The following is a 17,929-nucleotide window of genomic DNA, read 5'->3' on the forward strand; positions in this document are numbered from 1 at the left end:
CACCCCACCCAGTGTGCAATCAGTTTTGTTTGGGGGGGGGGTCATTGGAATTTCTACCTGTCATAAACTCCATCATATGCATCTGTCACAGACCTGTTCCTGCCTGATAGTTAGATAACTACTTAGACAGTTCCATGTTTTGTTCTTTTAATGCAGTGTTCTGTAAGCAGCAGTTACATTGTACTGTCTGTTATATGGGAAAATTTATTACTACTTTATTAACTAAAGGACTGCAAAAAAGTCTACTGAGTAGAAAGATGGAATTTTGAGGATGTTTTTAGTCTCATTCAAATAAAAGCAAATGAATTTGTTCAACACAGGGCTCAATATTGTGGAAGTTGTGTGAATTCTTTGGTGGCCTGGCAGGTTAGGGATCTGTCCTTATCACTGCAGCAGCTTGGGTCATTGCTGTGGACACATTCGATCCTTGACCAGGGGACTTCCACGTGCTATGGGCGTGGCCAAATAATATTGAGGAAGTCATGTCGTTTGTATTGAACTTGTAACTTATATGCACCCTTTTCTTTATTGACAATAATTTGACTACTGTTTAGAAAATTTTCCTAGCTTTCTCATATGTTTCATTTGAACCTCATAACACAGAAGACTCTTTCAAAATTTGTAAGGGGAGTAAGATTGTTGCTATTTCTAATACATGAGAAGACTGGGAATAAATTACTTTTTGATTTGTTCAGATGGCAGAAATATTGATAAAAGCAGGTGACATTAGATACCTGAACTACTAAATCTGTGATTTTCCAAATACTCTGTGCTATCTGTGAGGTTATTAGTAATTTAATAATACTGGCTTAACAGCAAAATGACCTGCCCATTTATTTAGCTCATTTTCTTAGAGAATAATTTTATGAGTCCAAAAAAATCTCCCCCATTAGTTTGAACACCTGCTAATTCAGACTGTCATTGAGCTATTATCTCACTCAGTTATCACGCCAACTCCCATTTTTATTCACTGTATTTTTGCTCGAATTTTTATTGTTTTCATTGCTTCCACTACAAAGAGAAGGAAAATTGATGCTAAGTGAGTGGGAATAGTTTGCCCATGATGGTACAGCTATTTGGAGTAAGCCCGGAATTCACATCCGTTCCACTGGATTCTGTGTCTCTCTCATCAGGACCTGGGTCAGAGCCTGTGCTGGGACCTGGCTGTGTCCCTTCATGTCATTCATCGCAACCTGGAGTTACAGCTTGTAAGGAAGCTTCTATTGTCATTGGGGAAAGGACCAAATTATTTACAATCGTTGTAACTTCGTTTACATCATGTTTTTTCTTTTTTAGGGCTGCACCCCTGTTATATAGAGGTTCCCAGGCTAGGGGTCGAATTGGAGCTACCGCTGCCATCCTACACCACAGCCACATCAACTTGGCATCTGAGCCGTTTCTGTGACCTACACCACAACTCACGGCAATGCTGGATCCTTAATTCACTGAGTGAGGCCAGGGATTGAACCCACATCCTTGTGGATACTAGCCGGGTTCATTAACCACTGAGCCACAACAGGAACTCCTTGCATCATTTAAACAATCATTTAATGAAACTCATTTGGTTTCTTCTTTCTGATCTCCAAAGTGATGAGGTTACAAGGAATGGTGTCTAAGCTTCCCTTCACCCTTCATCCCTGAAGTTCTCTGAGTCCTGGGAGTGGCAGGTTAACGACTAAGCCTTTGAATATATATGTTGACATGTTGTAACACTTCTGCCGATAATTTTCACGCATATTATTTCAAAAATACAGTGATTGGTCATTAGAAGGGTGAATTTCATTTTCAAGAGAAATTTGCCAAATGTTTTAGAATAATATTTGGGAAAATCTTTGTTAGCAACTTCAAATTTATTTTAAAATACTTTATCATCATATCATAGCTGGCTAGATATGAGGTCATATTAGGTCTGTGATATTTTACAGTTTTCGTACACATTGTAATTTGAGGCTAATGAAATTGTGTATGATTGGAAGAATGGGATGTCTCACTTCACTGCCACTTGACAAGAAAGGTAAGGGCTTTGCAGAGGTTATGTTAATGAACCCCAGTCCCACCCTTGATTAACTGACACAGCTCAAACTTAAGTTACCCACTGCCTTGTCCTCCAGGTCCCATCACACTGTACCTCACTTTGTCACCTGCGATTTTAACCATCATTGTAAAGACAGCTGATTACTGCCAGACTCAGGGAGGTGGGGAGATGGTTTGTATTTCTAGTTAAGGGCAGAACACTTAGAAATTAAAATAAATTGCAATATGGGATAGGTGACATGTTTAAAATTTCAAGGTTACCTTTAATGCAAGATGGGAGGCAGCATGATTTTAGGAAAATGTTGTGGGCTTGGGAATCAGTTAGTATGAGGTTTGAGTTTGCGCTCTGCTACTTACTAGCTCTGTAAACTTGGAAAAATTAATTAACCCAAGGCCAGAGGTGATGTTTGCAGATTAACACTTATCCTAAGCCCTGAAGGCTTCCAAGAGATGGTTAATAAAAAGGTGGAGAAGAGGAGAGATAGGGAAAACTCATGCTGACATTCAGGATCAAGGTTATCTTAACTGTTTATACAACATTGTGTTATGTATTAAAAGTATTCACACACTTTTAAAATGTTTTCACAAGCACACTTAAAATGTGTTAAGAATTCCTATCAAGAAGAGAACTAATGAACATACAGATTTCTACTTAGTTTTGGTACTTTCTACTGTATAATTATTGAGCGCTATTTTTTTTTAGTAAATGGAGGTAGGAATCTATGCATTAGTTTCTATCTCCTATTCATTTTATTTATTTTATTATTATTATTATTATTTTATTTTATTTTGTCTTTCTAGGGCTGCACCTGCAGCATAATGGAACTTCCCAGTCCAGGGGTTGAATTGGAGCTGTAGTCACCGGCGTATGCCACAGCCACAGCAACGTCGGATCCTTAACCCACTGAGCAAGGCCAGGGATCAAATCTGCATCCTCATGGATACTAGTCTGGTTTGTCACCAGGGAGCCATGATGGGAACTCCTCCCCTACTCATTTTAAACTGAAAACATTAGGAGGAAAATAGAGACTAATTAGATATTTTCTGCCAAGTGATAATCCTGGAGATAAACATTTTATGTTAATTAGACTCTAAGGACTAGATATTTCAGTACTGTCCTCTCTTACAAGGTTAGGGTCAGTGTTGGGGTTTGAATTGTGTTCCGCCAAAAGACATGTTGAAATCCTACCCCTCAGCCCAGGCCTGTGTATGTGACCTTACTTTTAAATAGGGACTTTGCCGATGTAACCAGTTTCTTAAAGGTGAGATTACACTGGTTTGGGATGAGCCCTGGCCCAGTTTTGCTGGTTTCCCCATAAGAAGAGGAGAGAAGAGACAGGCCAGGAGCAGAAGGTGCATGATGGTGGAGGTGAGGTTGGAAGGAAGGAAGCTCAGGTTGCCCATAACCTTGGGCCAGGGGGCGGCCTGAGACAGACTCCCTCTGAGCACAGAGATGCTCCAGATATGTGAAAGAATAAATTCCTGTTGTTGTAGGTCGTGTGGTTTGCAGTCACCTGATAGGGCAGATGCATCAAAATGATGGTTATTAGATTCCCAGTGGAATCACATATACGGCACAAATGAACCTTTCTACAGAAAAGAAACAAACTCAAGGACATGGAAAACAGACTTGTGGTTGCCAAGGGGAGGGGGGAGGGAGTGGGATGGACTGGAAGTTTGGGGTTAGTAAATGTCAACTATTGCATTTGGAGGTCCTGCTGTACAACACAAGGAGAACTATATCCAATCACATGACGGAGGAGAATGTGAAAAAAGGAATGTGTGTGTGTGTATATGTGTGTGTGTGTGTGTGTGTATGTATGTATAACTGGGTCACTTTACAGTACAGCCGAAATTGACAGAACATTATAAATCAACTGTAAGAAATTTTTAAAAAAGATGACATTTAGACAGTCCCTGTAATTACTCATATTCTATGGTTGAGGCCTTAGAGCTGATGTACAGACCGAAGTCTTCCTCTGATCTAAATTTTAAAAATAGTATGTTAGGTGTTCCCTTAGTGGCTCAGCAGTTAACGAACCCAACTGTGATCCATGAGGATGCAAGTTTGATCTCTGGCCTTGCTTTGTGGGTTAAGGATCCAGTGTTGCCATGAGCTGTGGTGTGGGTCGCAGACACAGTTTGGATCCCAAGTTGCTGTGACTGTGGTGTAGCCGGCAGCAGCAGCTCCGATTTGACCCCTAGCCTGGGATGTTAATGTTAATTATAACCTTTAATACATGAATTTTCTTTTTAAATTAAAATATTAAAAAAAAATTTTATGGCTGCACCTGTGGCTTGTGGAAGTTCCCAGGCCAGGGATTAAATCCGAGCCATAGCTACGACTTACACCATAGCTGTGGCCATGCTGGATCCTTTAATCCAGGGTTCCAGGTCGGGATCAAACCTGTAGCTTCACAGCGACCCAAGCTGCTTCAGTCAGATTCTTAACACAGTGCCACAGTGAGAACTCCTAATACATGAATTCTTAATTATGGAACATTTTATATAGAGAGTGTGTGTCAGATGTGTTATCAGCACCTGTTTTTCTGGCTTCAATACCTGATTTTCTTTTGGAAAAATCTACCTCATGACTGGTCTTGGACCACAAGGTCTGCATGGGCTGGCATTACCCCCACCCTGACCCAGATCTGAGCAGGGGGGGCCTCCCTGCTCCCATGTCCTCAGCAGTTAGTTTAAAGAAGAGAACATGACCCAGGCAAGGCCAATTATATCCCGGGTTGTGCAGGGGAATTAGAGGAAGGAGGAGTTGTCTTTTGGTAGAAGCTGCAGAAGGTGACATGACTTTGGAGAGACCCAGAGCCACCTTGGCAAGAGCCTAGGGGTTGGGGCAGGTGTGGGTGTTGGTGGAACCCAGGCTTGGACATACAGTTTGGGCCCTGCTCCAGCCATACCTAAAATGAACTGTGTTAGATTCCTTTAACTCTCCTGTCTTGGGTTAAGCCACTTTTAACCAGTCTCCCCTATGTATCCTAAAGCATTCTAGCCTGGAAACCAGAACCTGCAACTGAGTTGCAAGGACTCCTGAAACGATTATAGAAGTTGAACCAGGCCGAGGGCCCCCAACCCTTGTGTACAAGCTGCCCTGCCCTGCTTTGTCACAGAGATGCCCTGCTGTGAGTCTGGGGTCTCAGCCCATGTGCCTGTTGGAGCTGGTCTTGAGGGACTGGCTGGCAATTGTGCTTTTTTCTCTGAAACTTCCATCCATAACCACATTTTCCCTGGGGCTTTACCACATGTTTCTGTGGCTGCTCTTGTCACTGTATCAGCAGCTTAAAAACAAAATCAAAAGGTAAAAATAGGATCTGGAAAATAGTTGACCTTCTTGAAAACTAAAAATTCATTTTATGTAATGATGTTTGGAGAGATGTTCAGAAAATATTTAACTGAGTTAGGTCCAGCTGAACAGCTGGTAGGAACCAGATTATCCTCAGAGGCCAAACCTGCGTCCTGCTGTTAAGTTAGCTGTTGTGGGTATACTTCGTCTGCTGCGGCTTCTTGATTTCTCTTCCGTTTGGTCCTCAGTGGAGCCTCGGTGCCTCCTGGGATCTCAGGCTGGGAACTCGGCCTGAACTGGGGTGAGCCTCCAGGCGGCCACCCTGAAAGTGCCTGGGGCAGGCTCCTGACGCAGGTTGGGCAGCACAGATAATCTTTAACCTGGGACATTCAAAGGAACCACAGCAGAGGCTTGCCTTGCCTCCTGTTTAGAAGGTGACGATGAGCGGGCCCCAGTGAGGAGCCTGCTTCACAGCAGTGGTCACAGGTCCCCCACCCAGCCGTGTTCTCCGTAAAATGCGCAATTTATAAACCTATGTGTTCAGCCTTATGTGGTAGCTCTTCATAATGGTCATGCCCTTTCAAGCAGGGAGAATAAAATAGAGAACTGGATCCACCAACCTTCAAGGTGACCTCTGAGGCTCCGCTGCAGTAATGAAGCAGGTGGTCTCTCAGAGTGACTGCGTGGTAACACTGTGGGACAGCCATCCCCAGGCTCCCTCTGAAGTTTTTTCTCTAAGACCATCCAAGTCTAGAAAATTGTCTGGATTGTCATTAGATATAGAAAGGTGTAGACAACACATGACGTAGCCTTTGCTCACCACCAGTGGTGTGTTTTCCCTGGAAAGGACTGTATTTGGCAGAGGAGGTTCAAAGAGGAAAGGAGGAGATCCTTCCATTTAAGATGTTCTGTATTTCAAGAGACACAAGTCTCTTATTTGAGAGTCCATTGACTAATAATCAAACTCATCTGAAATAACTGTCGGCAAAAATATTTTAAGGTGATTTTTTTGTATTTTCTCCTGTGCCTGGTTTTCAGCAGAACTGAAGGGTATTTCCATTGAACCATGATTCAGCCCAAGATTGTACTGGGTAGAACAAAGAAGTGAGGTCAAGAAGGCATTGGCTTGAAGGAGAAGGACTCCATACTCTGGGTGTGACCCACGTAATGGAGAAGAAAAGCAGATGATGGTGACTGAAGCCAAGGAAACACACTGACGGAGTGTGAAGGTGCAACCGTGTGTCTTCTCAGGATGTCATCTTCTGTTAGCGCGTAACCGCATCAGTAGGGAGGTTCTAATTTCATTTTTTTTTTTTTGACAAGATAATGTTAAATAGTGTCTCATAAACATTTAAAATAGGAAGATGAAAAACTGGCTTATTTTATTGGGGGATGAATTCAGCCGAAGCTCAGGTAACGGTGATTCTCTTTGATGACTGTGTTTAAGCTGTGGTGGATACCCAGCTCGATCCTGACTCCTGACATCTGCGGGAGGAGGCGAGGTTACTGGGGTGGAAGTGGCTGTGCACAGAGTTGACCACACAGATGATTCGGAGCTGCAGCGACTGGGAAAAGTAGCGTTTGCAGGACTCCTCACGGGACACCTGAGTCTGCGGGGTTTGAGCAGCTTTGGTGTCCCTGTCTGGACACAGGACACCTGACCTTGGGGCTGAGAATCATGGCGTGGCTGAACTAGGGCAGCTCTGCTTCTGAAGCTGGGACTGGAGAGAGTCACAGGGCCTCTGCAGGGAAGGGAGGCAGAGACCTAGGTACTGACTGAGGAGACAGACCGGCTTCAAGGCCAGAGCGCAGCCCAGCCCCACAGGAGACACACATGGGATGGAAGCCTGCAGGACTGGTGGCTTTGGCCCCTTACCTCCATGTTAAAGGGACTCTTCAATTTCCTTCTTCTGAAGGAAGGGGGCCCTGCAGGGGCTTGTGCCGAGCTGCCAGGTAGGATCCCTGTCTCAGAAGCCAGGAGATTATCTATCATCTATCTGTCTAGCTATATATCCATCCATCCATCCATTTATCCCTCTATCTATCCGTCTCTGTATCCATACATACGTATATCCATCATCTATCTTTCCATCCATGCCTATATCCGTCTCCCTACCTGTCTGTCTTTTATCTATTTGTTCATCTATCCGTCTGTCCATCTGTCTATCTGATGATGCGTATATCTCATCATCTCTTACCTTATTTCACCTGCTGTCATGCCACTTTTGCCCGTCCACTTTAACATCACCCTTCAGTCCACGTGTGGGGTCACACTTAGGTGTCACGATAGCCATATAGAAATAACGAAAGCCACAAAACCACAAAAACCCAAAACAAAACTGTGCTGATATGTCAGGTCTCTGAGGTATTCACAGTCTACAGAATAAATGGCATTTTTCTGTCCTGACACTTCACCATTGTTCTTTTTTCCTTCTGTTTGGAGACGATCCAAGTATAAAGTTGAGAGTCACCTCTCTCTTGCTTACTAATCACTATAATCTAGTTCTATTTTAAACTGATCTGAATAAGTTCCTACCAAGTTTAATCTAATTTATGAGAACAGTATATTTGATCAATGTATAGATGTTATTTTGGGAACTAATGTATTACTCAAAATATAAAGTTCAGTGTATTTTGTTGGCAAATTGCTCAATATAGAGAGTCTGAAGATGGTAAAATTTTTGGCTATAAATTATCTTTTTTGTTCAAGTACCATGACTTTTATTTCACCCTGAAAACTGCATTGATTAGTTCAAAATATCTGTGCCCTTTCAAATAAATTTAGCATTGCTTTATATACAGATATATAGGTGCCAGGATTTTTCCTATCTGAGCATGACTAGCTGAAGTTAAATAGGAGTTCTCAGCAGATACAGATCTCAGAGGCCATGTTTTATCTTTAGTAAAAATTTTGCTATTGACAGTGCACGTGTGAGAGCTGTATTTTAATTACAGAACATGGTTTCGGTCTTGCTGAGCTGATAAGAAGGGAATGGTCTCCATACTGCAGAGTTACACTCCGTCCTGCTGCCTGGTTTTTAATTAGGTGGTTACGTCACCCTCAAACTGTGCTTTCAGACCTTATCTCCATCTTTCTATTAAGCAAAAGACATTCAGTGTCTCCTACGAACAAATACAGGGATGACTTTTTTTAATCAGTTATTCCTTTCCATGACTGCTTTCTTTGGGTTTCAGCAGTTCCTTTCTTTTTTGTTGTTTTGTGTAATAAAGCTTCGATTTTTTTTTTTTTTTTGGCTTTTTTGAGCCAAACCCGCAGCACGTGGAAGTTACCAGGCTAGGGGTCAAATTGGAGCTGCACCTGCGGGCCTGCACCACAGCCACAGCAACACAGGATCTGAGTCCATCTGTGACCTGCTCACAGCAATGCTGGATCCTTAACCTACTGAGCAAGGCCAGGGATTGAACCTGCATTCTCATGGATCCTAGTTGGGTTCTTAACCTGCTCAGCCACAATGGGAACTCCAAGCTTGGATATTTTGGGGGTTTGTTTGTCTTTTTTTGTCTTTTTAGGGCTGCACCCATGGCATATGGAGATTCCCAGGCTAGGGGTCCAATAGGAGCTGTAGCCGCCAGCCTACACCACAGCCACAACCAGATATGAGCCATGTCTGTGACTTACCCCACAGCTCACAGCAACATCAGATCCTTAACCCACTGAGCAAGGCCAGGGATCGAACCCGAAACCTCATGGTTCCTAGTCAGATTCATTTCCGCTGCACCAAGATGGGAACTCTGCCAAGCTTGGATACTTTGGATTCAAATCTTATCCCTAATTTTTCAGTTTATTATCTTGTTTGAGATTGACTTTTTGCTCCTGAAAATTAATATTATTTTATATACACATAATAAATTATTTTGTCCTATATTTCTAAGTTAGCTTTAGGCTTTCTAGAAATGAAGAGAATTCAGAGGGTTTTCAAAATCTGGAAATCTTTTAGTTCTAATATTCAGATTCTTTCCAGAAGTTATTCTAAGACATTTCAGAAAGAAGGTAGTGACTGCTCTATTACTATTTACTTTCTCATATTACATGTACTTTCCTATGGATAGAAAGGATTCTGAGGTCAGCAGTGTATGATAAACATAATGATTTATTACTGAGTGAGATACTTTTATTGTGATAAAACAGATGATGAATTTGAAGTGCAATTATTGGGAGAAAGAGAAGGATTGGCTGTAATTTTATAGAAGAGTCTTAAATTAGTGAATTCACATGGAGGATTAAGACCGTTTCCACGGAGTTCCCTTTGTGGCTCAGCGATTAACGAACCCGACTAGGATTCATAAGGATGCAGGTTCAACCCCTGGCCTCACTCAGTGGATTAAGGATCCGGCATTGCTGTGAGCTGTGGTGTAGGTTGCAGATGCAGCTCAGATCTGGTGTTGCTGTGGCTGTGGCGTAAGCCAGCAGCTGCAGCTCTGATTAGACCTCTATTCTGGGAACCCCATATGCCACAGGTGCAGCCCTAAAAACCAGAAGAAAAAAAAAAAAAGATTTCCGGATAGCAGTCCCTTAAATGTGTTCCTACAGAGGTTTTGGTGGCTGGGCAGAGGCAGGAGAGGATGCACCTTAACCTCCTGGGTAGACTCGCTGTGGACCTGCCTGCCTTGAGTCACTTGTATTTTACCCAGTTTTGCTGTTACTTTACTATCTTTGGATGTGGGATGATACTCCCTCACAGGACTGGCGTGAGGATCAGATCCTGTGTGAGACCATGAGATTGTGCTTAGTCCACAGGAAACTCTTAATAACAAAAACAACAGTAACGATGGCTGATGACATAGATGAGTAGGTAAGTGTAGCTTCCTGACTACAGTTTTAAAGAACAAATACTTTTTTTGTTTGTTTTCCCAAACCTGATGTTACCTTGAGCATTTAAACTATAAACCCTTTAAAAATGCCCAAAGGTAAATTACTCAAGGTCTAGTGAAGGATTCCTTTTGGTTTAGAAAGTCATGGGTTAATGCTCCGCACTCCTGACTCCTGCTGAGAGAAGTTAGTGGTGATGCTTGTTGTGGTGATGATGTCATGACACCGTGCATGATATCCTGCCAGGGGCTCTGACCTACATTAGATCACATGGTGACAACGGGCAGCCCTGCTGAGTATCTGCGGTGACCCATTAAGAAATAAAACCACTAGTCTCCTGGTAATGAAAAATTCAGGTTTCTATGTGGTGGTAGTTTTTCACAAGAAACTAAAGAGGGCGAATCCAAATCAGCCCAAAATAACACAACAATCAGCCTTTATTGCCTCATTAGCATCTTAAGAGATAATGACAATTGCGACCTTTAGTGTGTTTTCTAGAACGAATTAGAAATGCAACTTATAATTTTTAGAATTGGAGACGGAACAAAATGTCATTTAAGTTGGGCTCTTTCCTCTAAGCCTTTTTGTTGTTGTTTTTTCTATGGTATTTAAGACACTGGAGGTCAAATCCATGGCCTCCTGAAGCCCTGGGAGGTCATGGGCTTTTTACAGCCCTAAAAACCAAAAAGGGATAGCAGCCCTTAAATGTGTTCCTACAGAGGTTTTGGTGGCTGGGCAGAGGCAGGTGAGGATACGCCTTAACCTCCTGGGCAGACCCGCTGTGGACCCGCCTTCCTTGAGTCACTTGTATTTTACAAAATACAAACAAAATAGTTTTGCTGTCACTTCACTATCTTTGGATGTGGGATGATGATACTCCCCCCTCATTCAAAATAAAGATGGATGAGGGGGGCTTCCTGGAGGCGTGGGTTATCCGCTGCACCTTTCCTCACAGCTGCCTGTTGGATTCAGTCTCAGGGTTATAACCACTAAGTCAAACAAGATCAGAGAATGTGCTTAAATGGTATTTGTTGTCCTTATGTGGTATTGTTCTCACCATGTTCCTTTTATTTCCTAACAGCCTAATCCAAAAAATACATTTCTAATATTTAACATCAGAAACCACTTACAGATGTAACACTGTAGCCATTCGTCTCTGCTGAGTCCCTGTGTTTGACCAGCAGCCACACCTTGTGGTTCCAGCTTTGTTCCAGGACTGGGTTTGGCTCTAGGAGTCAGAACTGGTTGCAACTGTTGCCTTGTCCATTTACAACTCCGGCAAAGTGACTACAAGTACTCTTTGAGTGTGGTGGACATTGGGATGAATGCTTTAGTCAACAGAGATTTCCAATGCCTTTAGATTTCTAAGTTAGGCATTTGAGGATATTAACTTGCTGAATATATGTTACCAAACCACACTTGCAGGGCCCAGCATGGAGTCCGGGCAGCTCATGCCCAGAATTCCCAGACTCCCCAGTGGCCTTCAGGGAAGGAAGTTTAAGGGCAGCTGGAGGAAAAGGGCTGCAGGTGCTTAATCAGCTCGTGGATGTTCTTCTGACTGGTTGCTGGTGGGGTAACTGGGAGTCATCATCAACCTTCTGGTTCCAACTGGTCTGGGGTCGAGTGCAATTAACTGGTGGTCAGCATGCAGTTAACTTCTTCCACTGGGTGGCGGTTTCAGACTCTGCAAAACAGCTCAAGGACAGGGTTCAGGTTATTATCTATAGCCCCTGAGGAGGAACTAAAGGTCCTTGACTTTGTTTTATGGCTAAACTGTTCCTATTTTGTCTTGCTTTGCTGTTTTCTTGATTTCTGCATTTTCTCATTTTACTGATTAGATTTACTTTTTATAACTCAGAAATGGCCTAAGAGGCTACAGGTTTTATATATTCAAGAGGCAGGCAGAGGACATTGGCAGGTCTGGACATGGGCAGGTCCCAGGGGCTGCTGCTTGGTTACGCTTCCAGACCATTGATTTGGTAGAGAGAGATGCAGTCCTTTAGGAGACAGCAATTAGAAACTTTCTCTTCCAGATTAAAGTACAGATTAAATTGTCTAACAGGATAAGGTGCCTGAAAGGGCTATGAGAATCAGACACTGCCCTGTCATCTGATTGAGTTGAGCTGGTTGTTTAGAGGTTTAATCTAATCACACCCGAGTAGGTGGCAGACCACGGAAGCTTCATTTAGCAGCAGGCTGATCAGTCTTGGCTGAGGACTGACATTTACAAGTGATGAGACTAATTGGAAATGACAAACTGAAGGCTGAGAGGACCCCAGAGGCTCCGCACCTGCCGGGAGCTCGATCAAGATGGTGTGTTACGTTTGCATTTGTGGCTGTTCGAGCAGCATTGACCTCAAAGAAGGCATATTTGACAAACGCTGAAAAAGTTTTCATTCATAAAATATGTTCTGAAGACGACTGTACATTAAAAAGTATGCTTAGTTATGAATTCTACTCGTTTGTCACTCCAGCCAGCCTCGTCTTGGTTCTCAACAGCATCTTAGCTTTAAAGGTGTGGGCAAACGCCACCCTCTTTCCAGATTTAGGGTGTTTACATCCCAGGGGTCATCACATGGCAGTCTCTTGTGGACGTTGCCAACAGCATCTGAAGTGCAGATTTGAGAGAGGAGACCCAGGCCCACGTTCTCGCTGTCATTTCTTGTTTCTCACTGACCGTCCTCAGTTGCAGTATCTACCTTGTAAAAGAATGTGCTCTGTGGATGCGGAAGATCTAAATTTTAGGTGAAATTTGTCCTCTTTGATTTTTTACTGTGTTCTCTGCTGCCTGAGATCGTTGATTGAGAAGGCCTTACATGGTACTATGAAGAGTGGAGATTTTTTTGAAGCCTCAAGAAAAAGGGAGGACAACTGACTTTTTATTGATGTGTAATTCACATACCGTAAAGTGAAACGAAATGTACGGTTTGATCTATTTTTGTGGATTCAGATAATGGAATTATCGTTTCAGTCAAAAGAAAGACGAGCCCTTCCTCAGACTGCTCTGTCCCCTCCCACCCCTCTCAACCCCCAAGCTGTCCCTGCTCTGAGCTCTTCTGACTTCTTTCATTTCACTGTAATTTTGCTTGTTCTAGAATGTAATGTAAACGGAGCTATACTGAGTGTATACTCTCATATCTACCATTTTTTGTTTGGTACAATGTTTGTTGAGACATGTTCAACATTTTTGCCTGTTTCATGTTTTGGGGTCTCTCTTGTTGTTGAGTCCTGTTCTGTTGGACAAGGATTTGTTTTTTCTCTCTTCTTTTGATGGATATTTGGGTGTTTGTTTTTGTAACTGTGGAAGCCAGGGACATTTTTGTGATAGTTTTTTGTGAATCCAAAACATCTCCTGGCTAAATTCATAGACACATCGTGGTGTGATTATATGACAGACTGCAGGACCAAGTTCCACAGGGATGGTTTGGGCCATCAGTTTATTTCTTGTCGCCTCTCATCTTCTTTCGCTGCCCATCCCACAGCAATGGAGCTGGATCCTAGAGCACGTAGAGGGCCATGAGGCCATTGTAGAGGGAAACTGGTTTCTCCTTATTTCTCTGCAGGAGTGCACGGAGAGCCCCAGCTGCAGCCCCACAGTGAGCCTGCACTTCTGGCTCGGGGGGCACTGGCCCCTAGGTTTTGCTCAAGCCAATGGACCCCAGATGCTCAGCCCCCTCTGAGCACTGCCAGCCAGCTCCACCCCCTGCACAGGGACTGTGCTTCCCAGTGTCCCTGGATGTGGGCCCTCCTGCCTGGTGGGACCTGGTGATGCCTGGCACACCCATACCAGTCGTGGGGCAGCGGGATGGTGGTACCCATTCTCCAGGGCCTGCGGACCAGCCCTGCCCTGTCAGCCACGCAGAGTCTCAGCATCTAGAGCAGGCAGCATCTGCAGCAAGGTCTGCTTCCACATCTGGGTGGGAGCTCAGTTTCCTCAGCATCAGGGCTCTGTTACCAGCATAGTCACTCCTCTGCTCTGATAGCAGCTCCTCATCCTAAACTTTCCCTGTTTAAGTTACTGTGTCTTTTGTCTCCTCATAGGACCTGGATGGTAGCCCTGATGGTACCATGTCCCCTCTCACTGGCCGCACCCGAGGGTGCACTGATCTACATTCTTGCCAGGGCCTTTCATGATCAGGCTTTTAAGTTTTAGCTTTTCTGGTAGTGGTGAAGTGGCACTTACTATGCTGTGATTCTATATCAGGGTAAATGGATGCTCCCAAGGGGCTGGTTCACACCTAAGATTGAATGGTCCTAATAGGCTTTTTTGTTTGCACACTTGCATCCACACATGTGTGTCACAAGGCAGGGGCACAGGGCTTGTCTCCACTTTCAGGAGTGTGTCTGTGCTTAGAAAACTTGATTTTGTCTGTTAAGGATTAGCTTCACTGTCCTTGTAGAAAGTGCATGGGAAAATTATCCTTTTTACTTTTAAATAGAAAGAGCTGAGTTTACTTGAGGTTAAGGTCAGTGTCTTGACGAGGGCTGAGAAGGACAGTGTCCCTCAGCGTAGATGCTGGTGGCTGCCTGGCAAGTTACAGAGGCTTTGTAGGACCTTGATAACTGTCAATAAAAACTCAAAAGATAATGGGCAAATTTAGTGCTTTCTGTACATCTGGAAATAATCTAAGCACCTAACACGTTTCTGCAGAGTCACTTAAGTATCTTTTCAACTCAGTGTTCTTTTTTAAAAAAATGCTCTTATTTTTTAATGTCATAGCTCCCAGATCAGTTACAGCATAAATTATAGAATATGTTAATTGTCTATTTTGGAATTAGCCCAATTTCTCCAATTTATAAATGAGGACATTAGGTATAGAATTTCAAGGCCATCATCACCAGGAATATAACAAGTTGTTATCGCTGTATTTTAGGGACTTTTTTTTATAGTTCTGTTTCAGGCAGCCCTTTAGTAAGTGTTAACTGAGTCATAGGTATGTTTAGTTTTAATATTGAAAATAAAAGTCCAAATATGAACCTTTATGACAGGGGAGTTCCCATCGTGGTTCAGTGGAAACGAACCTGACTGGCATCCATGAGAACACAGGTTTGATCCCTGGCCTTGCTCAATGGGTTAAGGATCCAGCGTTGCCATGAGCTGTGGTGTAGGTCGCAGACACAGCTTTGATCCTGCATTGCTGTGGCTGTAATGCAGGCCAGCAGCTACAGCTCCAATTTGACCCCTAGCCTGGGAACCTCCTAGCCTGGGTGTGGCCCTGAAAAGACAAAAAACAAAAAACAAAATTTTATGATGGGATTCAGTATCATAATATTTATATATCAAACAATAGATTAGAAAATAGAAACCAGTAAAAATAGTTTTTACACACAACCATTTTTTATGGAATGCATCTATATTATAAAAGAAACACTTAGCGTTTATCACTTTGAGATGTTTGGAAATCAATATAATGTAGAAAAAGAATGACAAAGAACTGAGGAGAATGGTACTTAAAAATCATCAACCTTTACCTGGAGGAGAACAAACCATAGTCGCCACTGGCCATGATGCCTACATGGCACCTATATTCCCACAGAGCAGTGAACTATCTCCTGGTTTTTCCTGAGCCCCTGCTCTCAACAGCATCTGTAGATTTAGTTCTGCTGAAGGCTATGAAGAGCACTGGACCTTTTCCCATAAATAAATCCATGGCTCACTTTTTTTTTTGGACACGCCCATGGCATGTAGAAGTTCCCAGGCCAGAGATCGAACTCAAGCCACAGCAGTGACAATCCAAGACCCTTAACTGCTGGGCCACCAGGGAACCTCCCTAAAGCTCACTTTTCCAGATCTACCCTGGTGTGGCCTCAGCCTGCCTCACCTCCTGCTCTTCATCACACAGGCCCATGAGCATGTCTGCTGATCCTGGTCTCAGCTGCAGAGGGACAGCAGGATACCTCCGCTTTCTCTATCTTTCCCACACCCTAGCTCTTCTTTCCCTGAGCCCCTGGCAGCTCACCATATTATTTGTGCTATTCATTTGATATTTCTTCATTATAAGTCATTCCCCAGTTTACTTAACTGTGTTCCCAGAAACCATATTATAAAATGGAATACATTTTCCCAAGGAATTTTGTGTTTCAGGATTTGATGTCTAACCAGGACTTTATAGCAAAGGAATAAATGTGACCAATCATGTCGGAGTAACAATAACCTTTTTTAAAAAGTAGCTCTTAAAACTCAGTAAGTAGGGAGTTCCCATCGTGGCGCAGTGCTTAACAAATCCGACTAGGAACCATGAGGTTGCGGGTTCGGTCCCTGCCCTTGCTCAGTGGGTTAACGATCCGGCGTTGCCGTGAGCTGCGGTGTAGGTCGCAGACGCGGCTCGGATCCCGCGTTGCTGTGGCTCTGGCGTAGGCCGGATACTGCAGCTCCGATTCGACCCCTAGCCTGGGAACCTTCATATGCCGCGGGAGTGGCCCAAAAAATAGCTAAAAAGACAAAAAACAAAACAAAACAAAAACACCTCAGTAAGTAAAATGGTAAAATGAAGCTCTATGCAGTGACTCTTATAGGGTCTGCCAGCTGTGCATGTAAACATCTAAAGGAAACCACTAAAGGCGATTGCCGAATTTCCAAACTCGCAGGAAGGAGCAAGGTACTAAATAAATAAAATACACCAGTACACTATGAGACAAGAAAGGAAAAAAGAAACAAAGGAAAAAAATATTGAAAAATAGCACAAAAAATGATAGAAAAGAGTCCAGTTGTACCAAAAAAAATCACCATAGATAAAACATAGAAAGAGATAGGTAATCTTAGATTGAATTTATAAATCCACCTAAGGGCTTTGAGGGCTGCCCTTAAAATATAAAAATTAAGAATTGAAAGTAAAGGAACTGGAAGAAAAGTTCACCAGGAAAACACTGATGGCGTTGCAGCCGTATTGCCGTGGACGACATCCACATGTGGAGTTGAGCGGCTGGGTGGTCCTTTGGGGCATCCGGGTGGCCTCTGCACAGCTGTTCAGCCAGGTGGTGCTTGAGCCTGGAGACAGGCTCTGCCCTGCATTCCCCACCCCCACCCCCCATTCCAGCTCCTTATCCCTTCTCTCTGTACACTGGTTTCTCTGTTGATCACATTTTCTTCAGAGCATCTCCAGACTCTGGTGTGACAAACCTCACTGCACCACTGCCCACCTTCAAATCACTCAGCGACGTTATTGAAGAGCTGAAACCCCCGTGGGTAAGAGGCTTCCATCTGCCTCTGCAGTGTTTCCCCATCACACAGAATTACTCTGATCCTGACCTGTCTGTCACTCCTGAACAGGGAAGCCTTTTTCTACCTGTATGATGTTCATAGTGGCTCCATGTTCTGAAGTTTCCTGTCTCTTTATTCGCTATATGTCTTTCTAATTATCTAATTATCCTCCACTCAGGCTAAATATGCACAAAAGTGTAATTTCCCCCTAACAGTGCATTCTTGTTACCTACCTACACATCTCTCTTCCAATAAAAAGGGTGTGTCTGTAGGGGCATGTGGGTGTGTGGTGTCAGCCCCTCCAGGAGCATTCAGGAATGTAGTCTAGTCCAAGTTCTTATTTTGCAGGTGAACTAATATACTACGTGGAGATGGCCTTGCGGCAGTGAAATCATACTGGGAGGTGACATTCCTCTGGTGTTTGTCACATGTCTTAGCAGTCTTTCCTCAGGCATTGGCTGAGCTACGGTGGCTGATTCATCAGCAATAACGCAGAGCCTGGTTTATGGGTGATGGCGCCACAGTCAGTAGGATTTAATCTAAACTCTAGGCTTCTTCTGGAAAA

At 43.5% G+C, this 17,929-nt stretch overlaps 1 protein-coding gene across 3 annotated transcripts in view; it reads left to right on the forward strand.

Moving 5' to 3' along the window:
* The window catches only part of SPOCK3 (SPARC (osteonectin), cwcv and kazal like domains proteoglycan 3), a 365,578-nt gene that overhangs the window by 144,726 nt on the left and 202,923 nt on the right, over positions 1 to 17,929 (forward strand). The window lies entirely within an intron of this gene.

Source organism: Phacochoerus africanus, chromosome 15, assembly GCF_016906955.1.
Source record: "Phacochoerus africanus isolate WHEZ1 chromosome 15, ROS_Pafr_v1, whole genome shotgun sequence".
NCBI classification, from domain to species: domain Eukaryota; kingdom Metazoa; phylum Chordata; class Mammalia; order Artiodactyla; family Suidae; genus Phacochoerus; species Phacochoerus africanus.